This window comes from Strigops habroptila, chromosome 10 (genome assembly GCF_004027225.2).
Source record: "Strigops habroptila isolate Jane chromosome 10, bStrHab1.2.pri, whole genome shotgun sequence".
NCBI classification, from domain to species: domain Eukaryota; kingdom Metazoa; phylum Chordata; class Aves; order Psittaciformes; family Psittacidae; genus Strigops; species Strigops habroptila.
In genome coordinates, this window is record NC_046359.1 from 27,802,631 (window position 1) to 27,829,741 (window position 27,111).

Consider the following 27,111-nt stretch of genomic DNA (forward strand, 5'->3'; position numbering starts at 1 on the left):
TTCTTATATTTATGTATAACTCTTCTATGATATGACTATACTGTGTTTCTTGGACAGAAACTCCATCCAGTTGAGAGAAGCTGTGTTGAACAGTTTTATTTACTGTTGTGTAGGTAAGGGAAACTTCCATAGTTCAGGATTATTTGTCACTGCTGGTTGTTTCCGGTGGGGGTGGGTGGGAAGGACTAGGGAGGCTTCAAAAAGTTCTCATTGATAGACTGTATTTAAAACCAGCTTTTCCATTGGAGTCTTCATGTTGTAGTGGATACTAAAGGAAGTTTCATTCTAATTCAGAGCCAGTCTGTCAAGGGATAAACTTTCCAGTTGTTTTGTTTAGCAAAGAACTTCCATAAAAATGCATCTTGAAAAGCAATTCCCCCTCCTCCCCCTTGCAAGTCCAAGTGAGAAAAGTAGGTATTTGAGATAACCATGTATGTGAATACTCTGGGGTGTGTGGTCCAAGCATAAAACAGGTCATGTTCAGCCAAAAGAGACAACACTGAAAAAACTTGGCTACTGCATAACCAATCTATGCTTAACACAATTTTGAAAAGGAGATAGAATCTTCATTGGGACAGAGTTTGCTGATTTTTAGAGCTTGTCGGTGTGTGTTCTTATACTGGCATTTCCTCAGTCACCTTTTTCCCTACTTATACCTCCCTGCACAGGTTTGTAACTGGAGTGAGAACTGCCATACTGCATCCACTCCAGTCTCTGGTTTTGCAAGAAGTTCTTGCTTTCCAAGACCAGTCACAGTTTGTCAGGTATCTGTTAACTCTGGTTTTGAAGAATTGTCTGATACCTGTGTATTCACAGCTAAAAAAAATGGATTTTTATGGACTTACACTATGTTTGCAAAGAAAAGAAAATACTGGGGTGGGGATGGGGACCTTAATTTTCTGATGTCCCTAAGTGCAAGTCTGATGCCAAGTGGCAGTTTCAGTTTGAAACTGATGCCTAGCTGCTCCTTAGAAAAATACTTCCTACAGCTTTTTTTGATATGAAGTACAGAGAAGATGTCATTTATTTCAGTATCTTTAACCTTGAGTCCTGAGATACTGTTCAAGGAATTGCAGACAGATTTAGTTCAACTGGAATACCTTAAGGTGAGATTTTCAAAAGATACAGAAGATTTGGTAAAGGTGACTTTTAATGGTAACAACCTAAAGATGAGGCATATTCCCTGCAGAACTCTGGTGGATGATAAAATACAGTAACGCCTACACTTCATAACACTGTTCAAAGTTTCAGTAGCCTGTGGAAGAGCGGCTCTGCATTTTAGTGGATGCTTTGTTCATCAGAATCATAGAATGGGTTGGGTTGGAAGGGACCTTAAAGCTCACCCAGTTCCAACCCCCTGCCACGGCCAGGGACATCTTCCACTAGACCAGGCTGCTCAGAGCCCTGTCCAACCTGGCCTTGAACACTGCCAGGGTGTATGCAGAATAGCAGATAGTTCCTGCTTGATAGTTCTTGCCCCACAAACAGAACATCAGGCAGTGTCACCTAAGGGCAGCACACTGGGTTGGCCTTCCTATTTATTTATTTTTTTTTTTTTTTTTAAGGAGGAGCTGAACTTGGAAGTAAGAGTGAAAGAGAAGGGATGGGAGAAAGAGGATGAAAGAATATAAAATTAGGAGAACAGTGTGGGAGGAAAAGATGTGTTTGATATAAACATCTAATAATTGATGCAAGACGAAACCTGACACTATGCCTGGAATAATGCTGAGCCCCTAGGGCTGGAGCCCCTGTCCTGCTCCTGCAGGTTGGTCTCAAATGGTGGCTGAGCTTGCTGATACTCTTCTAGTGCCCCTTCACAGCTGGGATAGAGTATTTAGATTGTTCCAACTGCATAATCCTCATCTTGCAGATAAGACCTTTGGGCAGGCATGTACTTGCTCAGAAGTTAAACTCCCCTATTAGTAAACCAGTACTTCTGTCAGAAGTAATGGACACCTTGATCAGCCCACAATAGTGGCTCTCCCTTCAGCATCCCTCCTGTAGCCATTGAGAGAGCCACCATCTTGTGCTGCTGGCTGGCTCCTTTCATAACAAGGCAACCTGACATGTATTCCTCTTCCTTCAGGGTCTGACAAGCCCTGATTTCAGATCAGTTAGCTCATGTATTGTTGCAGCAGTATGTCCCTGGTCCTGGGGTACCTTCTTAAAAGGCACAGGCTTTTTGGCAGTCAGAAAAATGCCACTAATGGCCCTTGAGGGAAGGAATTTCTTCTAGCTTTCTATGTTGGCAGGATTGTAGGAAAGTTGTCTGTTTCTGGAGTAAGAGCTTTTTTATTTTTTTTAAACCAAACTGAGTTCTTTCACATAGCTGCAAGAACTGATAATGAAATAAAAAGAAAAAAAAGATTCAGATGTCCTGCCATGCTCCCAATCTGTTATGAATTACGAAGTATTAGTTGAATAGCAACCCTAGGCAGGCTGTGGGGTTTCTTAGTTCCCTCTATTTCTAAAGTGTTCTAAAGCATCTAACTACCATAAGCATATTTTTCTTCTAAATATCCACTCTTTCTAATATTAACTAAACTTTGAAATCCTCTGAAAGACCTCTGATGCTCCCTATGTCCAAAGTATAATTGCTCTTTTGTTGCTGCCAAATCATTCACACACAACAGGAAAATCATAATTCAAGGTCTACTCTAAAGTTCTGTGGTCAGTGTAGTCTTTATGTTGATTCAAAAGGCCTTGAATATGCTTAGAAGTAAAGCTGCTTAATGGATCACAATGCGTGAAAACTTCCAATAACTTGGAATTGATTCACAAAGCAGTGTAATATTGTTAGTTTTTTTCATTTTTTTAAGTTGGTAGAATTAAGGTGGACTCTGTAATTGATTTGCATTTTCAACTCTGAGAATGGGAGGCGTTTTTCCATGCAATTAAATATTGGCATTTACTTATACATATGTTACATTTTAAAAGGCTGCCAAGACAGAGTACTAGAGAATTGTCTTCTGTTGCCTTTCCCTATGAGGAAGCCATCCCCAGCAGGTAGGTTTACAGGCCAGTTTGCAAAATCACCTGAAAGCGAGAGCAAATGTGTGCTTTGAGCAATTCTTCCTGTTTAAATCATTCGTTATTCTACCAGTAGGACAACTTCTCTTCATTTTTTTGAAACAGGCTGTGATGCCCAGGTTAAACATGCAGGGAAGTTAAGCCCCTCTGCCAGTTTTTCCATTCTCTTCCACCCTCACGTTATAGCATCCTATCTGGATTTCTGCAGGCAGTGGCTTCCCTAAAACCTTTTAAAATCCTTCTGTGGTTCTTTACCGGGTTTTGGAAGAAATGCTACCAAAAAATCTCATTTACTCCTGTCAGCTTTTTCTTTCCCTTGAATTTGCCTATGTTTTACCCTTCTCTAAGGAAGCATTAGCTAGCGAGACACATCTCATACCCTGGAGAGATCTTCACATGATCCAAGCTGGAGGTCCCTCACAGAATGCCCAAACTGCTGTGCTGTAGATTCATCATTTATCTGGCATAAATTACATTTGAGGATGGGTTTTATTGCCAAGGTTCTCATAAATTCTCTTTGGCTACTGAAGAGAGGTATAAAATGTTTCTGTTTTATTAGAGAGTAATCTTCACTACAAAAGCAATGAAATCAGGGAAATTACAAGGGGGTAGAAGGTTTCATATCCATGGTCCTTGCTTTCTTGGCTGCTTCTGTCTAAAGATAAGCCTGCCTGCCAGGTTAGCAGTTAAAAAATCAGTCATTTGCTTGTGAAGCAGATTGGAAGCATCTACATCAATCCCAAAACCTTATTCCTCATCTGCATCTGAGAGAAAAGCACCTCCTTGCAATCTGTGAAGTGTAGGCATGCCGCTATTGAGGTAACTTGCTGAATAGTCTTAAGCGAACTGGTGGTTTTCAGAGAACATCTGATGCAATTATATTTTTTATCAGAAGCATGGGGAAAATGCATCCAATATTCAAATGTATGTGTGTGTTTGTTCAGGCCTCACCCAGCCTTCTCTTCTGCACCTAGCCAAAGTAGGATGCTTTCACCAAAAGTGCTGATAGTTACATCCATTCACTGTTAGCATAGTAGGATGAAAGGAGTCGTATAAATGGTATTTGCCGCTTCAGCTGCACTTTGTTTCCTCAAAGGGGAGAGGCAGAAACCCTACCTTGCCAACCATGCTGAAGGCCAAAATTTCACTGCTAGTATACTTCTGGGGAATGCTCTCAAACCTTTCCAGACAAGAGGCTTCTCTTAGCCTGTAAACACATCCATAGCTCTGGATGGGTTAGCTATTTCAGTAATTTTCCTAAGAATCTCCTCTCCCGTATTCTTAATAATTTCACTGATGAAATACTGGTTTGTGCTTTCATCAGTCATTGGCTAACTTTTAATTAAAATAAGTACAAATTGAAATGAGAGTTTACATTTCCAATATGCCTTCAGAGAATAAACTGCACAAGGAACTCGACTTACCAGCTTAATCAGCCAATGCTAATACTAGGTAGTTGTGTAGTGTGAGATTTTCCTTGAGAAACCTGGCTCAGCAAAGTGAAGCCCACCCACAGTTTTAAAAGGAGAAGGGAGATCATCTATCTCTATCTGTTATAATTAATATTTTGCTACCAAGTGCTTCTATGTACTTTCTTCCTACTTTTGTAGGTTTGATGGGGAAAATGCTAGAACATACTCGCTTAAAACACCATGAAGAAATCCCAGCACCTGATGTTTTAAAGACAAGGTGTTTCTTGCATACATAGGAGAGAGAGAAACAATAGCTGTGACTTGCTTTCAGAATGTAAGTGGGTGAAGGCTCTAGGGATCGCTGTTCTGTAGGTAATACATGACCTGTATTGTCTACTTCACCTGAGCTTTAAAATATATTCCTCAGAATATTTTGCTTTTGTGTTTTCACAGTTTTCATGTACAAGAAGTATTTTTTTTTTTTTTTTTTTTTTTTAATTCTTCTCAGGCAGAATTTGATTAGCGTAGTCAAAGGTCCCAATTTTTGCATACTTGTCCCATTTTCTCAGTTCTTACCACCAGTCACCCCTTTGTGGATGCAAGCAATCCCAATATAAACCTGCATGTTCAGCTTCGGAGTTTTTCTGTGAAAAGCATAGCTGCTGCTCCTTTCTCATCTTACTCTTCTTTTGCTGTTCAAAATACAGAGCAGGTAGGTTTAATTGTTTGAACTCCAGCAATTCTGAACTTTTCTGGCCCACAGTCATCCTTGTGAGACAACTTCATCTTGCTAACAAACAGAGCTGCTCCCAATCCTGCTGCTCGAAAGTTGTCTTCTCTGTATCCTGTTGGGCAGTGCTTTTGCCCTGAATCTCTGAGCTTGAGATAGCATGGGGAACAGGAGATTGTGTCTAGTGTGATAGATACCCAGCAAAAAGCTTTGCGCCTCTTGAACAGAGTTTTTACATCTTCAGGAAAGCTTGGAAAGCTGATCTGGACACCTGCAGAGAACCTTGGAATATAACTGATGTAAACCTGTTGCCAGGCAGAAAACAGCTCTAGTCTAGATGCTTAATATTGCTCATGATACATGTATATTCTAATTCACTCATGGAGAGGGCCTGTCTTCTCTGCCTTAAAAGCAGATCCTACCCGGGAAGCTCCATTCCAGACTTACTTGCTCTTTGGCACAGCAAACTCAATAACGTGGGAATGAAAAGTGGCACATGAACTTTAAACCATTCAGTCAAGCTACCTTGCAGAAATAAGTATGACAGTCTCAAGCTCAACCGAAATTAACTTACTGAAGAGGTTTTTGGATTTTGCCACCTATATATTTTTTTCCCTTGAAAATGTAAGTATTTTTTATCCTATTTTTTCCCCAAACATCCTCCACTATTCAGGGCGTTCTTGCAAGATTATTCAATTACAACTAACACTGCGGATAAGTGTTGGAGCCTCAGCTTTATGGGGAGCTGAGCTGTGCTTAAGCAAGATCAGAACCTTGAAGGATACCTGTGCAAAACGATGTGCCATACTTGTGAGTCAGGTTCTACCTTCAGTTCCACCATATTGTTGTTCTCTGTCATGTGGGAGTCTGAGAAGAATCAGCAGCTTTTGAAGGTCCTATCATCCTCCTGTCTGTGCTGACTTTTCCTCCAGGATATTAACACTACACCAGGATGCTAAGTCCCCAGCTCTCTTTTGGCTCCTGAGTTTGCATCTAAGTAAATCAGATGAAAACTACATGATAGGAAAACTGATTTATGTATTCCAACATTGAAGCACACCTGTGACTGCTATCTATACGCTTCAACCAAAGGCCACTGAAGTCTCTCATTTATTTCAGTGGTATCTGGATCAAACCTTCAGTTGGTATCTTGACCATCCATGGGGTAGGTCCTAATATGGTGTATTTTTATGGATATGCTTAGTTCCATCCCCATTTACTAAAGCATTTAAGTGTGTGGTTAACTTCAGTAAGATGTTTCAGCACATGAAGCATGTGCTGAAAGTAAAGCATGAACTTGGCTGAATTTACATTAGAGGCTATCCCCATTCAGCGTCTGGGGAAAAAAAGGGCTTTTGCTCATGCAGACACAGTCCTGGTAGATATCATTGTGGTCACAGATCTTTCAGGCCAGAGCTGCCTAAAATCCAACCATTTTGAGGAAAAAATAACCCACTCTGGCTTGTCTGTGCTCAGTTATGTAAGCAGGTCCTCCATTTTACAGTAAATTCAGTTATGCTGCCTGAGGGCATGCATAATGAAAAACAGTTATTTTTGAAGTAAAAACCAATAGAAAATATTGGAAGAAAAAAACCCCAAACCAGAAACAGTGACCACAGTGCCTAAGCTCACCATAATTGCTTCTCCTTCAAAGCCCAGACAGTTTATTTTGTCCTGCTGTCCAGAGGTCCTCAAAAATTTACTTCATTCCAGTAAGGACTATGCAAATGAATATTTCCACTGATAAAATATGCATGGCCATCTGAAATGCAAAACATGTACATAAATTGCCATGTGTTTTTGAGGCGCAGGAGCTACATGTATGACCTGAGCACATGTGAAGTAATTCAAGTTAGCTTCGACCTCTGGACCACCAGCTCAGCTGGGGCAATGAGGGGCTGCCTTACTTGAGCAGACTCACACTTGCTGGGGACTAGAGATACTGATAAATGAGGTCCAGTGAACATCTGTGCTGGCTTAAGGAGTTATTTTCTGCAGTTATCGGGTTATGATCCTGTCTTGGAGGTTCTTCCCTTCCACGGCAAAATTAGCAGAAAAAAATGTGTGCCCCAGCTCAGGTGCTTTATTGCTATAGTCTTTATTTATTGCTTATTGCTCCTTACTTTAAACTGCAAGTGAAACGAAGTTAAAACTAAACCAATAGACTTTGCACTGAAGCTGTTGAGGCACTGACTATATTATTTTCTTTTGACTTCACTGTGAGCATGATATGGGGATAGTAACTTTCTATTGCAGAAAGGCAAAATAAGCTCATCCATTACCACACTAACAATCAACAGTAACTTCATCTCAACTGGTGCATGAGATCCTGTTACCCTCATGGGCCTTTATTCCTATGCCTGTGGCCTGTGTACTCTGTAGCACACCAGCCTGTAAGTAGTTTGTGAAGAACTGTATTACAGGAGTTGTCTTTTTAATGGCAATGAGACTGCTGCTGGAAGAAAGGTGGCACATCTGGTCATGTTTACAGGATTTTGGCCAAGATGTCTTCAGAAAGCTACTGAACCACTTCAGTTTTCTCTTTGTGACTAGCCAATCTTGAAGGCCCTTTATAGTGTGTGTAGTGACAAGCAATATACATTGCTGCTATTGCCAACCATCCTCTAAAAAAATAGATAAAAGTTGGGTTTTTTTTGTTCCCTTGTAAGGATTTAAAAGAACTAAGAGTATCTGCCAGATCTAGAAGGAGGTGTGTTTTGGCGGTGTGGCTAAGACAGATTCAGATTGTAGATGAGCCAAAGTACGAATATTTCTGCAGCTGAAGAAGGAGCAAGTGGATTAGATGCATATTATGTCTATGTGGTAGAAAAATGATCATAAAGTTCCTTTCTTGCTTAAATTACATTTCCATAAAATTTAAAATGCCTTCAGCCCTTTCAGTATTAAGGCTGATCCTAATTGCTTCAGTAGTAACGTGACTTCTGTGGCCTCTGTAGTCCAATTCCTGATTTACTACAAGAGAGCAAACTCGAGGCCACTGCAGCTCTGTTTTACTAATTAACTCAGAATATGCTGGATGTTGTTTATTAAAGTGCCAGCTATCCCTGCACGGGCAATACCAACCCGTGTAACTCTGAGCTAGCTACGCTTCCCATATGAAGAGCCCTCTAGTCACACAACTTGCAGTAAAACAGCAAAAAGCTAGTTTGATGTACTCTCATCGAAGACTGCTCAAGACTCTGCCATTGTAGTATTACAGAAAGGGCAATTGCTGAGTCGCTGAGATTAAAAAGCTGTTTTACCTGACTGAATTTGCTGAATTGGAAATGGGAGTGTTACTGCAGTCTCTTGTTCCAGCAGAATAGACAATGGGCCATGCTGAGCAGCTGGAAAATAGTGAAGTCTCCAACCAGTACCACACTTCACAAACTGAATGTCTGCCATGGCCTGAGTACGGCACCTAAGGGCATATCTCCATGATCTTCTGTGGGAAAGCTTGGGTTTTCTCTGCCCGCATCCCAAGCAGGTGCAGCCTCCATGCTGGAGGGAAGCCGAGCTGCCGTGTTAGGGTGGCGATAAGCACGAGTTAATACTCCCAGCCTCCCAGCGGGATTACTGGATCAGGTTTGGCACTCTGCTGATGAGGACTACGCTCCTGGCTCCAAGTGGCTCATGTCCGGGAGACACAGCTTAGTGGAACCAGTGTGCAACAGGTAGGATCTGCTGGAGAGACAGCCAAAATATTGCCTGACCCAAGAATTTCACCTCCCACACCCCAATGTAAATCTGTAAATCTGATTCCCAAGTGCTTAATTCCCCTCATTCACTTGAGAGGGTTGATAGGCACCTAACTCAGTGTTGTAGATGGCAGCATTTTCTTTTGCTTTGAGGTATGGCATTAGTAAGCGCTACAACATCCAACATGGATGTGGCACTAAGGATATCTGTGTGTTATTTTGGATCTTCCCTGATGAGCATCATTTGATTTTTAAATCATATTTTATTAGGAAATATGTTTAGGGGTCTATTAATCTCTCTACAGCTGACACTCAAGCCTGTCTGTGCAGTGATTTGTTACGACACCACTAAATCTCGTGCTTTAATTATGGAATGCCATTTCTTGCTCCTCTGTTGTGATGCGAGCACAGAGTCTTTGCTTGTTTCTATTTTTGCATGAAAATGATTCACAATGTAGAATGTACTGTACTACAAAAGGGATGGAAGAAAATAGTTCCATGATACATGTTGAGAGACAGAAGCAATGGCTTGCTGCTGTGATTCACGCTCGTACTGCCCAGGCATTCCAAAAATGGCTTTCTTCACAATTAGCCACAAAATCTGTAAACCATAAAAGGAAAACCATTGGTCTAACAGCAAGCAATTCCGGACGGCTGCTTGAAATGAAAGGAGGTGATAATTCATAGGGCAGGTGAAATGTCAAAATGTCCTGGACATCTTCTCCTGATTAACTTCATAACCAAGCAGCCCAAACTGACAGTCTTCGCTCTTAAACTAAAAAGACTTACTGTGCTTCAAAAATCAATATGGTCTGACGAGAACCGATCACTGATACCTATTAATAGCTTAACTATGGCATCACTGCCCTGTGTGCAGCCACTTATTGAGGACAGGGCCCCTAAGGGATGGCTGAACTGCAGCCCTGCTTCTCTGGCGAGCTGAGGGGCTGCTGCCCACATCTTCCCCATGGAACAGGCTTGGCAGAAAGAAGGCAGTGAGTAGGCTGAGCCCTGGCAGATTGCTCTTCCCCCAGCACAACTGAAAAGCGAAAACAACACTGCGGAGAGCACTCAGCTGGATGTCAGCTGAAATAGGAAAATGTGGGTGTTGCTTCTCTCAACACGTCTGCATTTTTGGGACCCCCTTGAGCTTGGCATAATCGGGTACATCTCAAGGGCAACATGCCCCTTCCAAGGCTTTTTACAAGATCTGAGGATCTGCTGTCTGTGACTAGAAGTTTGGAGATGGGGTGAACTCCAGCTATAGTAGACAATGACCTCCTTATAATTTATAAACAGAGTATTTATTAACACATGCCTCCCAAAAGCCTTTGACATATACTTGGGAATGACTCCAGGAAAATACATATGCACAAATACAAGTACAGAAGCTCCTGCTGGAAAAGGCGATTTATTACAGTTGCTAATGTACTTTTTTAAAATCAGAACCAGCAGCGATAATGCTTGTGTACGTTTTGCCCTCTGATTGTCAGGAATTCATGCCTAACTCAGCCATGGTCTTGGCTTTGTTTCTCACTGTAGATAGGCCTTTTTCCGTTTTGGGGCTGAATCTATTTGCTGATCAAGAGTCTCAAGGTACTGGTAATTTCTAGATAGCTGATGGAAATGAGCAAAGGGGTGGTTTTTATCCTGCAAAACAAATTATTTATGCTTTATCTGCCACATTTATAGTTCTAGAAGGAAGGGTATCTTTAAGAAGTAAACTAAACATCAGTGCAGTTCCTCAGTGTTTATTTGAAAGTATAGCAAAGGATTATATTAACACAAATTGTCACGGGACAGACTTTGTCAGTTAAGTAAATACTAACCTTTTATTTGGAAATCCTTTAGGATCTCATTAACTGTTCTGTGCCAGGTGGCCTATTGTGGTAGGAGAGCCTTCCTGAGTAAACAGCAACTCTTAAATGAGTTATACCTACTGCTATTATACAGATTATTTGTTGCAAATTATTGTAACACCCTTTAGAACTGCACTTGAAGCCTTGGAATTTCAGCCTGAATCTGGTGTGCTTTATTGACGGACTAGCTCTGCTTGGCTGCTGATTTGGAGAACAGCTTTATACATGCTGTTTATTTTGCTACGTAATTATTTTGTGCCAGAAACTTTCTTGTTTGACCTCCAGCTAACCACTACTTATAAATGGCATACATGTTCAGGTTTTTGATCACATACCCTAAGTAATCTCATAAGCAACTGCTCCCCTGCTAAGTTTTATCATCATAATAATGACACAAACTGATGCACTAGTGCAGCGCTGTTGTTGGTGGGGACTACCTTTTCAATTTTGTAAATGTGTATTAACATCCTGTGAATGGCTTAAAATACAGTTACGGAATAAATAAATAAAATACAGTCAGGAAAAGGATTTTGTAAAAGCAATGTCTCTGTGATCTATATTAATTCTGAATTATAAACATAGCAGAATATACACAAGTCCTACTTTCCGGATGTTTTTTTTTATCCTGGTATTAACTGTCAGGAGAAAGCTCTATGCTATTAACAGTCTCATGTCTACTGCTAAATGTCAGCTTCTCCACATACAAGAATATCTTTTTTGTCACTTCCATGTTTTATATTTGCAACATTCATTTATTAAAAAAAAAAGTGTTTTTAACAGTGATGATCCTGAAGATCTGTGACTGTCAGGATTAAGGGCTCGTGCTTTGTTGGGGTTTTTTTGGGTTGTTTTGGTTTTGAGGGTGTTTTTCCTGGAGTCCTGACCATGCCAGAAAATGCCTTTCCCATCAATCACCTTTGCTTAACTAATCATCCCTAATCTGCTAAGCTTACAAATAGGGGCCCCATCTTTTGTTAGCTGTTACTCAAGGAAGTCACAGCACTTCTTGATTTAGTTCAGTGAGAAGATCACAGGCCTCCAAAACCGGTTTGGTTATGCTTTTCCCCTTCCATACTGTCAATCACTGAAAGCCTAACCAGGTGTCTGAAGCTGCCTTGTTTCAGGACAGCCTTGCAGTTGATGATGAGAGTCAGAACTAGCACGATCCCAGAGGTGCAGGCTGACACCATCCAGAAGGCTACAGGCTTCATCTTCCACCTTCAGCATCCTCTTCCCTTCTCCATAGTTATGACAGGTTATAGCTGTCATACTTGTGAGGTTTCTGCCTCGAGCACTTCTACAAAGCTTTGAAGCTTGTCTTTGTAGTGCTTAGTCACTGCAGTGTTTGTTTTACCCCTTGAGTGGTGCATTGGCTTGTTGTGGTTTACGTCTGTGACTGTCTTCCTTCAGTAGCTCTGCTGCTTACTTTCCCCAACTCACCAGCAACTTGAGTTCAGCAGGAAACCTTCTTACTCTTCCACATTCCAAAAGCAAAAAGTAATTTGTCTCCTCCTGGCTTTGCCTGACCAATTGGTCTTCTCTTTGATGAAGGAGAAAACATAAATAATTTAAGAACCATTCCCACATGGCATAACAACATCCAGGCAAATGGATTTGTTTATCTTTCCCTCTGACCAGAATATTTGACTTTGCCAAATATACGTAAGAATGTTTCTTGCAGCATAGGAGCAGCATGGCAAACCTTGCCACTTGGAGGCTGCTGCAAACCTGTTTCAATCGGTGGCTCTTGGGAGTGGTATTAAGGTGCTTATACCTTCTTTCTTCTTCTCTTTTACAGCATACTTCATAGCTATTATGAACCACCAGCAATCGAATCCTTGTCCTAGAATAATAACCCATCAATGGAGCGGAAGTAGAATGGGAATGGCAGTATTTGTAATGACAGGGTGCGGCATGTGCCGGCTAGCTTGTAGGCTGGCACATGCTCTACCTATTACCACAGCCAGCTGAGGTCAAAAGGCTTCAAGAGCCAAGAGAGGTCTATTAATATCATTCTAAGCACTGTGGCTAACACCCTGGTAAGGTGAGCCTCAAGAAGGTGTCTTTAAAGCAGCAAAATGGTTTATTTCCCATCTATATTATGAAAACTAATAATCTGCTTTTATGGGTAGTCCTTTGATGGTCACTGGGTCAGTATCAATGTGGTCTTATCTGCTGTGCAAGTAATGGTAATTGGGCGTGTGAGATCTGCTAAAACTCTGGTCTGTTTTGGAGAACTGACTTTTCAGAATTCTTTTCATTCATAAACCTGCTTTCCTTTGTCATCTGCCACCTCCATCATGCTTTTCCTATATTGCTTTTTCTTTTTTCCTCTTCTCTGATTTGTCCATAGTATTGTACTTAGCCTGCTACTCATTTTTATTTCAAATATACCAACCTTGGTCTATCTGATCTCTTATTCTAAATAATCAATATGAGAAAAATATGATACAAAAGCTAGGGAAAATGCTGCTGAAGTTCAAGAAAGAAATCCAGTAAGCTAGGTTGTTTTTGTAATTATTTATTGTATTTTGTATTTACTATTTGTCATAAAGTTGTTCTTTAGGATATAGGAGCCTGAGCTTTCCATCTCAGGTGAGAGTAGTATCTGATGGCACGTTCAAATATTCAAGCTGATGAAGGCTATCTGTTAGCCTGCAAAGGAAAGACATCATGTAAGTTTTTTACTGTGCAACTCATGACGTATTAGATTTAAATGGGTATTATGTGGTTCATCAATTGGCCTTAAATCGTCTCCATGCTGTCACTGAGCATTTTCTTAACAACTGATCTTTCCTTTAGTTAATTACTTATCAAATGTCAAAATGTGATGGCTGAGTGAAATGTCCTGTTATCTGCACAAACCCAAACTTCACAATCATTGCCTGTAGACAAACAAAAAGAAGAAATACATGAAAAATCATGAGATGTTCTGACTGTATGAAAGCTTCATTTTTACTCCTGACTAAACTTGACAATCAAAAACAAGGGAGGGGAGCGGGGAGAATTAATATATACATTACCCTACCTAATGGTTATGAACAGGCTTAGGTTGGACCACAGCTGTTAAAGACCAAGTTGGGTGGTTTGTGGTGGGTTTGGTTTTGTTATTCTTTTCTGGAGACAAATATGAAAGCCTTTTATGGAAGATTATAACTCAAAATTGGCTAGTGGAAGTTTCTGAGGTTTTTTTAGTTGAGTATTCCAAAATCCACTTGGTTTGTACAGCAAAATGTATGTTTTTGTTCAAGATGGGAGCCATAACCTAAAACTTTTGGAGAAGCAGGCACAGCTGTTAAAATTGATCACTATTACCTACATCTGCTATGGCTATAAAATTATTATTTGGTTTTGGTTTGGAACAGGATTGAGGATTGAAAAATCTGTTCAAAAATGTAGGCTCCAGCTCACTTCCCAGTAAAAAAAAAAAATAAAAAATAAAAAAATAAAAAAAATGTGGCTATTAGAAAGAAACATCTAAATACAAAGAAAATGCATTACATAATACGCTAGGGCTATTTTCAGTGTTTTTCCTCCCCACAGAGTTGTGATATATTTTCTTAATGGCTGAGATCAACTTCCAAATACAACTAGGAATGCCTTTTCTGGATTGCTTTTGATTGCTTTGATAGCAGAAATCTCAAGTTTGGGCTTAAAATGAGTGGGAACATTCAGAGGAAAGTTTGAGTTACGGAGTAGTTTACTGTCTGTGCCTACAAACAAGTGATAAGACTTCAGTTTAGCGTCAGGAGGAACCCTCCTAAATACTTCTCCTAGTTAATTCTCCTCCAACCCTGATATAACAGGAGATGCTGAAATAATGTGAGAGTTTTATACCAGCATCTATCAAGTCTAATCAGAAATAAACTTCTTAATGTGACAGAAAGAAAAAGTGAGGCCAGAATCTGTTTATATATGTAAAAGCACTTTAGCCCAACAGGATGAGTCTACATTTATTCTATACCTTTCATTTATTTCTGTGAATGAAAAGTAGGGATCAGAGTATCTCAAGAATTAAATACCTGTTTGTAGCTCTGCTCTGGAAAAGATAGATCTCATTTGTGCATTTAAAGCCCACCGGTTAAAAAGCTCTAAAGAAATGAGCAGAAAAACCTCGCTGAGCCCCACAGGAGCTCTGGCTGTTCAATGAACAAAGGCAGCAGGGCTGCGGTAAAAAAAGATGACAGGCAGCGTTTTGCTCTGAGGACAGGAAAAGAATGTGCCAGCATGCACTTCCTTGCTCTTTGCTAGCTCACAAAACGTGAGTATAACTCCCTGGAGAGGGAGAAGCAGGGAAGTAACATAAAAATGGTCTATAGCCCTACCAGTCATTCACAACACCAAGGAGAGGAAACTGAGGTAAAGGTTTATTGTCTGCAGTGCTGTGAGCAGTCATGTTTTCCTTTGATTCTATACAAAAACAAGAGTTTATTTATCAGTCTTTTGTTAGGCCTTTCCCCTCAATCAAACTTCTTTACTTGTTAGAGGGAAGTATGGCCTGTCTTGGGAGTCCGGGGAAGATAGATAGTTTCTTTTCCAATGTCCTGAGCAAGTGTTTCAATTCATAACAAAGGAAATCTTCCTCCTTTTTGTTGCTAATTATACCTAAGAAAACAGTTGCATCTACTGTTTATAAGTAGCAAGTTATTCTGTGCAATCTGAATGCAGTCTAAACAATGATGAAATATTTAGAAATTACTTGGTGGTGGTGCACCAGCAGATAATGGAGTTCTCAGCTTCTTGTTTACATTACAGCATCCATATGTAATGCTTGATACTGTATTTGCTGTGACATTGGCATGATTATCTACATCAGTTAAAATGAGTGTTAATTCATAATCAACTGTGATTGGAATACGTTCCACAGCATTGAATTATTCACAACAAGAAATGTTCCATTAATCAATCTAAGAGACTAAAGGACAGGTTTTAGGGGAAAAAAGTATTTAGCTGCCTAGAGATGCTAATGATGTTCTTGGGCATTTTTTAAATCCTGGCACACAGTGAGCAGCTACTCATTGCTGAAGTTTCTTCTAAATACCCACTTATTCTGAAACCAGTACTCATAAGAAGTTTCTTCCTTGGGCACTGGTTTCTTTAAAAGTGCTTGCATCAGTAAAAAAGCTGTAAGTAGAATGGAGGGCTCAAAAATTAAGATATTCTTTTAAAGAGCTAGTTGGAAATTAGAGACTTCTGAACTAAGAAATAACTACCTCCTTTTACTTCTGGAAATGATAATTTGGCATATACACTGCAGAATGCTTTTCCTCAGTTACATGCCCATTGTGTGAGCTGCACTGAGGATGTGCTGGATGTGCAGCACACTGTAAAGCCAGGCTGTGAGAAATTGAATGCATGAAGCAAAAACTCTTCATCAGCATCTGTGCTCATTCTTTATTGCTTGGTTGGGGCCATCTTGTAGTTTCTCAGAGCTATTAGGCATGCTGTTTATTTAAAAAGATGAAACGGCAACAAACAAACTTTCAGTGTGTTGAGATGATTCACGTCACAGCTACTGGTGCTCAAAATAGTGAGCTACATATGTTAAAGAATACAATTGAAGGGCATTTACCTAACTCTAAATGGCTTTTGCTGTTGATGGGCAATATAAGGTCCATGATTCACCCACCACACTTACTCACTGTGGCTAATAACTGGAGAAGAGGAGCTTCCCACGGAAGCAGATGTGTAATGTTGATTTTAATAGATCCTTGCCCAAGCCTACCCTTTTCCATGACGTGAGGGCTATCTCCTAGTATCTCTGCCTCATGATAACCCCGATGGCTTCATTGTGAATGAAATATGGGATATTGTGAAAGCCCAACTCCAACAAAGACAGTGGTGAAACACACATTGTGTGTGGTGAGAATGAGATATCTGCAAGGTCTCATTCTGCTCAGCTCTGGCAACTGAGAGATGAGGATCACGGGGCTGGTTTCCTCTTGTGTCCTCACTCAGTGAACAGGGCGGGTGAAACACTTGGCAGCCAAGCTGATACTAGTCTTGAATGGAGAGGTACTTCTTTGAGTCTCAGGTGCTTTCTATTGGCTTACACAACTTGTCTCTTTCATACCTCAGGCTGAATCCTGCTTTCAACCAAGTATTTCCACCAAGTCAGTGGGAGCTCCACTCCCTACTTCCAATCCGGCAGGATAGGATTATGAAAGCAACCACTGCACCGAGTCATGCAGAAGAAGTGCCAAGTTCTGCCTAGCTGACTTTCCACTGTATAGTAAGGGAGGCTGTGTATGCCCCTTGGGAGGGCTTACATTAATTTGGCAGAGCAAAACACCCAGTGCGGGATTCCTGCTGCAGCTCACTTGTAAGATAGGCCTCGCAGTGCTGTGACTCAGCTGCTTTATTTGTGGCAGAACTGTAAATATCTGGGCTACCAGGCAGGAGCTACACGAGAAGCTTTGAGCTCAGCAGGCTTAGGAACCCGAAGCTGCCACTGTGTTCAGGCACATAAGCCCCTGCATATATTTAATTCAGATTTTACTCCTGCTCACGGATCCCCTCCGTGAATGAATCCACCTTATTTGGGTAGCCAGTATGGTTTTAGAGGACTAATAATAGACCCTCCAGGTTAGAAAACTTTGACCTCAAGTTTTATTTAGGATGTAGGACTTCTATGCAAATTGCAGCACAGAGCGGGGGGGGGGGGGGGAAATGCAACATCTGGTCTGTTTTTATAGCTGCTTTTCTAATGCATGGTGGCAAATCCATTTAACTAAGCTGTACAGAAACATCATCACTTCTGCTTAATTATAAGTAAGTCTGTTGCGTATCACTTTGGTTTTTGAAAATGAATATGGATAAACAGACTTAACCTCTAATCTATATTGATCTCTATCAAGCGATGAACAGATGATGAACTTAAACCATCCGGTTCTATGCCAGTGCATTTCCCATCTGTACAGAAATGGAAAAATATTTACTGTAACTAAGACCAAACACTTCAAGTAAACGATTACGGTAATAAGTCCAAAAAAAAAAAAAAAAAAAAGGACAAAAAGAAAATGTAAAGACCAAAATCACACATGAGAAAATGTTGTTGTGTACTGCCAAGGTCATTTGATGCCAGAATACAGAGGAAATATGCTTGTCATTCTTAATAATGGCTTGTGTTCTTCCTTTTAACAAAATGCATGAAGGTGAGCATATTGCTTAACATCAATGTGCTTCAGTTTCCTCCTAAATGGGGACCATAGCTCTCTAATGGATCTGAGAACACTTTAAAGGCAACTGGCTTCTTTTTATCCTGATGTACTGTGTTAGTCAGAAGAAACAATCACTAATCTTCCAGGTCTATCACTAAATTGGGAAAGACACACAACTAGAGTGCTGGAGAAGTGATAAAATTCAAACATGCTGTTACGAGAGAGAAAAGAGCAAACGACACCCATCATAAACTGCAGAGGCTAAACCTTCATTCCTCATGGGAATATCCTTGCTGGCTTAGATTTATAAATATCTTGAAATGGTACCTTGAAATTTTTGTCTCCAGGAAAGCATTGAGTGAATTTAGGGGATGAAGAACCCCTCACTAGCATAGTAGAATTTCAGTTCCAGAGCAGTATGTGACCCGGCTGGCACTTGTGATTCCTGTAATCCGTAACTCCCATCTGCCTAGATTTGGGGAAAAAATATCTGTATTTATTTCCTCTACTTTCTACTCACCATCACTTTTCTTATGTAACTTCTACATAAAGTATCTGAACAGCTAGCAACTTGTTTAACATGATGACCATAGGGATATACATCCAGAGATGATAAAACTCAGTAACAACGGGCTTAGGACTACTTAGCCAATTGTGAGAAGGAAATACGAACAAGGGTGAGACTATTTTCACGTTTACCCAGATATAGGCACAATGAAAACTTCTCTATCAGCTATGCCTTAAATTCTCACAGGTGTCTTGATATTCAGGCTAGCCCTGGGGCCAATTAGCATGTGCTGTACTCTGCACCTCTGAATGGCCCTTTGTTTGATGAACGTTATTTAGAAAACTACAAAATGCAACACAATGAATCTTTCTCCAGGGAGAAGAATCATCACAGTACGTTTATTTCTTCCTTGGAGAAGGAAATATATACACAGCTTTGCTTTCTTAATTTCTGAAGCTGCAGGAGATCATTATCTTATTTCAATGTCCTATTCCAATTACACTCTCCTTTACAATCCTATAAAATTCAAACATGAAAAATCCTTATATATCTATATAGATACAGAAGTGTTATATGTATAAGACTTTGCACATTTAAAGCCAAACAGTTTAAAAAGAAATCCAATGTCGTTTATTTGTGCTTGCTTACTTGCATTACCTTTCAGCTTGGATAATACCAATTAGATGGTTTATGATTATTTCACATTGAATTTCACTTCAGGCTCCCCCTGCACAGCTCTTCAGTGGATCAGTGGTTGCAAATCCTGTGGGCAGAAAGTTTATTTCTCTGTTGGAAGATAGAGTTTCTTTTGGAATTTTTTTAAATGGTTGCTGCCTGCTGACCAGTCCTGGTTTTTTTCACAGACTCATTAACATGTTGGCCCTGGCACTGTAATAGATGCCTTGGCAAACCCTGGATCTGGCTTGTAAATCCTTGCGATGCCGAGGAATTAAGTCCCGCACCCACTGAGTTCCAGGAGTGAGGAATGAGTAAAAGGACGTAAGTTTAAAAATATAAGTAACTGAAATGAGAGTTTGTCCTTACTGAGTTATCCAGCCCAGGAATTCCAAACTGGTGCATTGCTTGTGTACAGACTGGCTTGCTGTGCTCCCTTGGCACACAACACACTGCGGTCCAGTCACTAGTTCAGCCAAGGAGGTACCAAATGGGTGTTTGCTTCTTAAAACTAGTGCACTCTCATCCTGGATCTCAAACTTAGCCCTTGATTTTGCAGAGATTAGTGCCTTCACTTGGGCAAGGCATTTCTTCTTTCGGTGTTTTGGCTTCCCTACCTGTCTGTAGGGGTAACGGTGCAATTTCTCACCTGGGATAACCTAGGAGGTGGTTGGGAGTAACTGCAAACAAAGAGGGAGTTACAGGCCATGAGTTTCAGGACAAGGGAAAATATTCAGGGAACAGGGGAGGCAATTGAAAAGCTTTTCTACAAGAACTGAGCATCCCTCTGGCAGGACAAGGAGAAATAAACCTGGTGACAAGAAACTGTGGAAGTTAATCAGAGAAGAAGGCTCTAAAGGTAAGGGGATGTTGTTATTGATAGTAATAGAAGAAGGTACAAACTCTGGAAGTTTTATTTTCTTGCCCAATTTTAGAATTATTTTAGGTCAAAGTATAATTCCAAGTATTGACTTCAGTGGGAATATTTGTGCTCAGAGAGAGGTGTATGTTACGTATCTGTTGAGGAAGGGGCTCTGGCAGGAGGGGTGCTGTCTGTGCTGGTCAATGTTGCTAAAGTGCTCTTAATTCTATTTTTCTCCTTCTCCAGTGCTTACAATTGCTTACAGCTTCCTGAATCTCCATGTACTGAGCTGAACTCTTCCAGATGGTTTCCTTTTGAAACTGGTTTCATGCATGTGGGCTTGAGGGGAAACCAGTTCAGCCATTTAAAATCAGGAATGGCCTTTCTTTCCATGTGCTGGCTCTAAATATTTCAGAAATGTTTTCTAACCCATACAGTTGTTTTCAATTAGAGGTCAGCCTTGCAAGGTGTAAGGACCCTCATTCCTGAGACTTGTAAGACTGAACACGTCATAGAGATGTAAAGTTTGCCTTTTTTATTTATCTTTTGGTTTTTACTCATTTTCTTGAAGTAGTCCTAAAAATTCATAATGTATTTGTCATAAGATGATACAGTGTGCTGTGTTCCTGCTTAGGTAGGTGAAATAATTAACTGGGTAAGTGAAATGGGCCAAGCTTCCTAAAACAATATATAAGCTCGCAATGTATTCAATTCATAGAATCATATAATAGTTAGGGTTGGAAAGGACATCACCATTGTTTTTGCTGATATTTAAAAATGTTACATCTATGTATTTCTTCTCTATGTGAGGCTGAGCAAAGTTTTGGAAAACCTTACATTAACACAGAGGGATTGGTAGGACAGGGTATGTCTTTGCTGACGGCAACCAAAAGCAAGCAAGACCTTCCCAGAGGTGTTTTATTTATGTGGTTTCTGGTGATCCTCAGGCAGGAAAAGCTTTCCACAAAGTGTTGTGGCTGAGACTCACTCAGGAAATGCTGAACTGCTTTTGAAAGGCTGTAAAAAATTCTGCTCTTAACTTGGTGGTCAAATCTATCTGGTGGCTTTGGTGTCCTATGTGCGACTGCCTCATCTGCTGACTGGTGTTAGCAGTGCCCGTGCCTGTACTGATGTGCTTGTACTGTACTGATGTACTATGCCAGGAAAGTGTCTGGCTGCTGAGAGCGATAATATCCCTTCTTGTCTCACCTGATGCTTTACATCCTTCTCTTTTCTTAACAGTGGTGAAAACGACCTGTATCAGGCTGGAACTCCAGTGAAATGGCAAGAAAAGAAACTTGGATGCTGCAGTGTGGCACATTCTTGGGCCACCATCCGCAGGGTGGTGAGATGCCCTTGGGAGCAGAAAGGTGAGCGTGGCCAGGGCTTGCCACCCTGCCCAGGGAAGCCCTGTGAGCAGTCATGGCATCACAGAAAAGCCTCTCCCTTATTTCACGTCTCTATCACAGCTTTCCTAAATCTTCTTACCCCTGAAGTTCCTCTTGGCTGGTGTGGTGCTTTCTACCCAGCCAGGAGTGGAGGTGGGTCCCCCTGATACACCCAAGTGGAAAAGAATGTTGTTGTGTGTCGTTTCTTTTCCTTATGGAAAGACATGGCAAGAGGAGGGTGGAGCAGATGGGTGTACCTGCCTCAAAAGAGAGTAAGAACAAATGCAGAAACTGACGGGTGGGAAAGACACCCTTATCAGGCTTCATAAACCTCTCTTTTATTGAGACATATCAAAGCAGAAAGCCTTATCTTGTGATATTTCTTGCTACAGGAAGACTTCAGAAGAGTTCGGGAATCCTCTCTCTTGACCAGGATTGTCCCCAGTATCAGGTGGGACTGGTAAACACTCCTGTCCTGGGATGAACGATGTCTTTACAGCCTGTGAAGTATCTGCAGTGGTGTTACTGGTTCCGGTAATCAGTAACTAAGGATATGAGATAAAGTAGAGTGGTTTACTGGACTTAAGCACATGGGAGCCATTTTAGACACTGAAACTAGTGTGGTCCAGAGCATATCTACCAGTTCTGCCTGTGCCCTGCTTGCCAGTTTTGCGGCACAATGTTCCTAAAGGGGCAAGGGAAGACGCTGCTGGGTTCTGCATGCTTCCTGGCAGTTCTGTGTCAGTACTGAGGGAACCCAACTTGTATTTCAGCCCCCCAATCTCTGTTGGCCAGCCCAGGCATTATCTGCTTAGGTTGTAAACACTTGGAAAAAGGCCCCTTGTGGCTTTACAGCACCTAGCTCAGAGGGAATCCAATCTCAGATCAGACTTTGGACTTTCTTGAAATCTGAACAATTCTAAAGGTCACTGCTCCTGTGGAGGTTGGAAGCAACTTGGACCCGAAGGATGGGGAAAGCTTAGGCAGCCATCTGTTTCTGTGTTGTGAGCACTTGTAACATGCGGGTTGCCTGACACCACAGTTTTTATAATCCCTGTAAGTAATAGATTGCTCTGTGCTCCATCTGAATGACTGGTACAAAGTGTATGTAGCAGAGTCTGATTACACCCACATGGCCTTCTAGGCAGATGAATTATGTGCTGCTCCTTAGCATCGGGAAGTGCAAAGGTTTATTGATGTGCTTTTACTGCACCATGCCAGATCTGCCAACCAAGCTGCTCATAGGACAGGTCTGTCCAGGGAACCTTGTGCTCCTCTGGTACATGCAGGACCTGGGAGAGCTTTCCAGAGGCCTTTGGACATGCTGGTCCAGGAAAGGCATGAAGTCTGAATGGTGCAGCCAACCTGATCCTTTCCTTGCTTGCAGCAGTGTCAGCTAGGTGAGGCCTCACTGTGGTCAGCAGTGTGTTACTACTGCGGAGCCAGCCAAAGGGGAGAGGAGACCCAAGCGTACGCTCCATGCCCACTGCTTGGTGGGGTATCCAACAGCCCACTAAGCTGCTGTCCTTCCTCCCAAGTGTCCTTCTGCTTGACTTAGTTTTCTAGGAAAGGTCCTAGGTAAGATCCCAGTTCTGAAGCCCTCCAACCACCCCAGCTTGCCCCAGCGTGGAGAAGTCAGTAGCTTACATGTTTGTGCCCTACCACTGGCACTTCAGCTGTTGTCCACCAAAGACAGCTCTTGACTTGTGTCAGCTTCAGGGCTAGCCTTTCCTCTCAGGTTACTGTGAAGGGATCTGCGGTGCCTGATTTAATGAGTCTCTGTGAGAAGCGGTTACACTGTCCTCTCCTTTCTGAATGGAAGGAGAAGACTGATGAATAACTCAACCCTGCAACCTGATCAGGTTTTTGCCACCCATTATGTTTCTGCTGGTGTAACCCTGGGGTTTCCCTTTGAGTAGGTGAGGTGGTTCTGCCCTTCCCTTATCTACCCTTTGAAAACAAACCTCCTGGTCTGTGATACTGGTATTCCCACTGTGTAGTGAAAATACATCCACTAATGGGTTTAAAATAAACAGGTATTTATATAAAATAGTAGTGCTCAGTAGAAATGCTACCTGTGAACATGGTACATTCAACTTCCTTGTGTTGCTGTTTGTCTGAACGTGACTCTCATTGTACTGGCACAGCTGCCTGGTAGGTAGCAGGGGATGCATGGCTGAGTTTTCTTTATAGATGCTTTCAAATATTTATCTGCAGGAGGATAATGGCAGGGCTGTGTTTCCTCTTGTCGTCAGAATTTCAGAAAGGGTTTTAATCCCTCATGCTCCTTCTGCTCACAGAGGCCTGACAAAAATGGCTTGGTCCTGCTGGCACGCAACCATCTCCCCTTCTTCCCCTCTGCGCCCAGCAGGGAAGTACTTGGTCTTCCCAGACTAAGCAGCATATCAGGAACATATCTATGCTTTGGGAACTTGGCTGAATCTGCTTTTCTGGGCTATAGGGTACAATCAGTGAGATCTAACAAGGGCTCCTGCTCTTTCTCCTCTTTTTTCCTGTGTTCCTCCACTTTCCGTTTTAACTGGTGAGGAATTGAGTGAAGCTGGAGGGTGTACAATTCTGACTCCAGTGCCAGATGTAGGTGCCAAGCACATGCCAGAACTGAGCACTGATTTCATTCTTGTCACCATCACCATTGATGTGAGCATGGCTTAAGATAATACAGACCCAACTGCAGCTTCTAAGTGCTTAAAACTTAAGAAAGGTCTCAAAAGAATCGTTTAAAACCTGGATTAAAACCTTAAAAGCTGCCACAAGTCTGTTATATTGCTCAGTTTTAAGTCAGCACTGAGATACCATTTACAATAGGGCTGTCCACAGGGACTGCCTTAACGTGCTGTCTGCTCATTGCTGTTTACTGCTTCATATTTCCTCCAGTCTGAAGGTCTTCTCTTCCTTTGCTGTAGCTCTGACTGTGCATTAGGAGTTTTATTGTGTCTTTGGAAGTACCCAGCACTGCAGCAGCTGGAGCATCGGTGGGCCTGGCCTTTGAGATAATGATGGTGTGACAGGCTATGTGCTAATGAAGATAAGGATCATGTAGGGTTGCCTTCTGCCTCTCAAGCCCTCAGGGTGATGATGTAAGCTCTTATAACATTGTAAAATATAGTTCAGCAATTATTGTGAAACTGGGGGACAACCCTGTGCTGAACAACCTGCCTCCCTGCTCCTCAAACTGCCCCTCTAGCAAGGTGCTGTGATGCTGGTGCACAGGGGACAGGGTGTGCGCAGCAGAGAGAAGCACAGCAATGTGCGTATTGCTGTGTTGTGATATGCCACACATGCACCCATGTTTTCATAACGTATGTGAGACCAGCCTCCTTACCTGCATCCCTGCACACCAAAACTGGGTGTTTCACAGCTGCTGCCCACCCTGTATTCAATGCACCTCATCCCTGCTCTAGGCAGGATTATAGAAGCATAGAATAGTTTGGGTTGGAAGGGACCTTCAAAGGTCATCTAGCCCAACCCCCTGCAATGAGCAGGGACATCTTCAACTACATCAGGTTACCCAGAATCACATCTAGCCTGACGTTGGATGTCTCCAGGGATGGCGCATCCACCACCTCTCTGGGCAACCTGTGCCAGTATTTCACCACCCTCATTGTAAAGAATTTCTTCCTCACGTCCAGCCTGAATCCCCCCTCTTTTAGTGTAAAACCATCACCCCTTGTCCTATCCCAACAGACCCTGCTAAAAAGTCTCTTCCCGCCTTCCGGAAACTGATTTTTCTCCCCTGAGCCCAGACATGAACTGAAATTAATCTCTTCCTTCCTGTTTTATAACAGAAACTCTGCAAAGGAAAGGATCCTTCAGCTTCAGAGAACCACCGTGATCTCTCCACAGGACACAATCACTGTACAGATGTGTGTTACGTTTACATAGTGGCTTATAGTGGTAAAGTACTGACGACTGGAATGGAAACAATTTCTCTGTAATGTAACTGAGAGTGTAACCTTCGACTGCAGGCTGCAATCCAGTTTGAGGTACAGTGCCGGTATTAAGCTTTGCCCTATTAACTGCTCGATAGAATAGGTGGGTTGGTAGATACCAAGATGGTATCTGAAGTCATGTTTAAGAGAGTGTGGGGTTTTTTTCCACAACAGGGCTGTTCATTAGTATGTGCACACGTAGCAGCGTGTCAGGGGAACACCTAACACTTGCTGGATAAACATGTACATCACTCCTCTCCACGTGGGAGGAGCAGTCACAGAGCAGCATCACGCTGAGTCCTGCTGGGTGCTCATCCCTCTGCAACCTACTTGGTATGCGAAGATACCTTTTCTGCAGTGAAAAGGCTTTGATTCACCCAGGTCGAGATCACTTTATTAGCACTGCAAAAACGCTAACAGCCTATACAGTTGATAACCTTCTGCTCAGTTTGATCATCTGCCACATATGTGATCCTAGCAGAGATAATTTGGAAAGGTGTGTTTATTGCTTTGCACTTAGCAGATATGGATATGCCTAGCAGTTTCACAAACATGTCCTTGGTTAAAGGCTGTTGCTTAGCAATCGTTTAAGATAAGAAATACATACAAATCCCCGCATGCTCAATTTTGGGGCTTTAGGCACTCATAGGAGAGAGGTATAGCAACATCCTGTTTTTGTCCAGAGCACCCAAAAGAAATGTTAATCTTTGTTAGACTGAGAACAGTATTAAATTGTAAGGCTCTGCAGTATGTTCCCCCTCCTGCAGCCAGCTGCAGGGCAGAATAAGCAGGTCACAGGAGTAACCAGCTGTACTCCTCATCTGAGGTGACAAGGTACAGAGAAAGGATAACTCCTTCTACCTGTGCCTTTATTTATGGCACACTTTTGCACAGGGAGGTGACAGGGAGGGAGCCAGAGCCTTTCACTTCTTATCCCTCTTTCTCCTTCTGTGCATGCCATCTGTATGGTCCTGGTAGCTAGAGGACACCTTGGTAGCACGTCTGTCACCCACATTGCCTCATGTCCATCAGCCAGTGAGCCACTTCACAAGCAGAGGGGAACTCTCCAGTGGTGGTTCTCTGCTGCTCACATCTCGTAGGTCACATCGCAGACTTGGGCTGATTGTTACCTAAAATTGAACTTCTGCATTCTCCACCTGCCCTATAGCTTTAAGTCATCCGGTTTCCACTTGTGTCTCCTGGGCAGTTTTCTCTGCTTTCCAGCCTGCCTTTTGTGGATCCATGCAATGCTGCAAGGGCAGGAGGCGAGCCCTATCCCTGCGTCTCAGCAGAAGCCTCATGGAAAGCTTTCTTGTTTTCTGCTCTCCTCGTTTCTCTAGTGCGTGTGAGGGAAAAGCTAGTAGCTGCAGGAGCTTGGCAGCAGCGGTGGGCTCGAGCTGAACTGACACATAGGGTGCAAATAGAGTCATGAAGTATATGTGGCAGTGTGATGCATATTAAAGCGATTTGCAGGGTAATGTTTCCCAGACTATATTCTTAGTAACAGAAAGCAGCGATCTTCCCACCTTAGCTGCAGGCACGTTGCAACGCCCACCGAAGAGGCTGTCAGAAGCTGGATGCAGTGCTGGCTCCAGAAAACCTCAAAGCCTGAATTTGCAAGGGGCCTGTCCCTGCTCCCCATGGCCAGCCTGAGCCCTGTGACTCTGCTCCATGCTGCAAACCCACAAGCAAGCACATGCTATCTCCTGTTCCTGGCTCTCACTGGCATATACAAAAATATGCCCAAGAAATGACTGCGTTCCCTCAGGAATAAGGAAGGACCAGCCTAGCTAAAATGAGAGGAGAAAGTTTTATATCTATGTAGTTACTAACTCTTTA

General features: G+C 42.1%; 1 long non-coding RNA gene across 1 annotated transcript; it reads left to right on the forward strand.

The window, feature by feature from the left end:
- Positions 1 to 400: 400 nt before the first annotated feature.
- LOC115613437 lies at positions 401 to 26,337 on the forward strand. The gene is made up of 5 exons (XR_003993387.1): positions 401 to 579; positions 3,636 to 3,638; positions 14,782 to 14,790; positions 19,767 to 19,769; positions 26,325 to 26,337. It is a non-coding gene; the product is annotated as an uncharacterized LOC115613437 (long non-coding RNA).
- Positions 26,338 to 27,111: the final 774 nt, after the last annotated feature.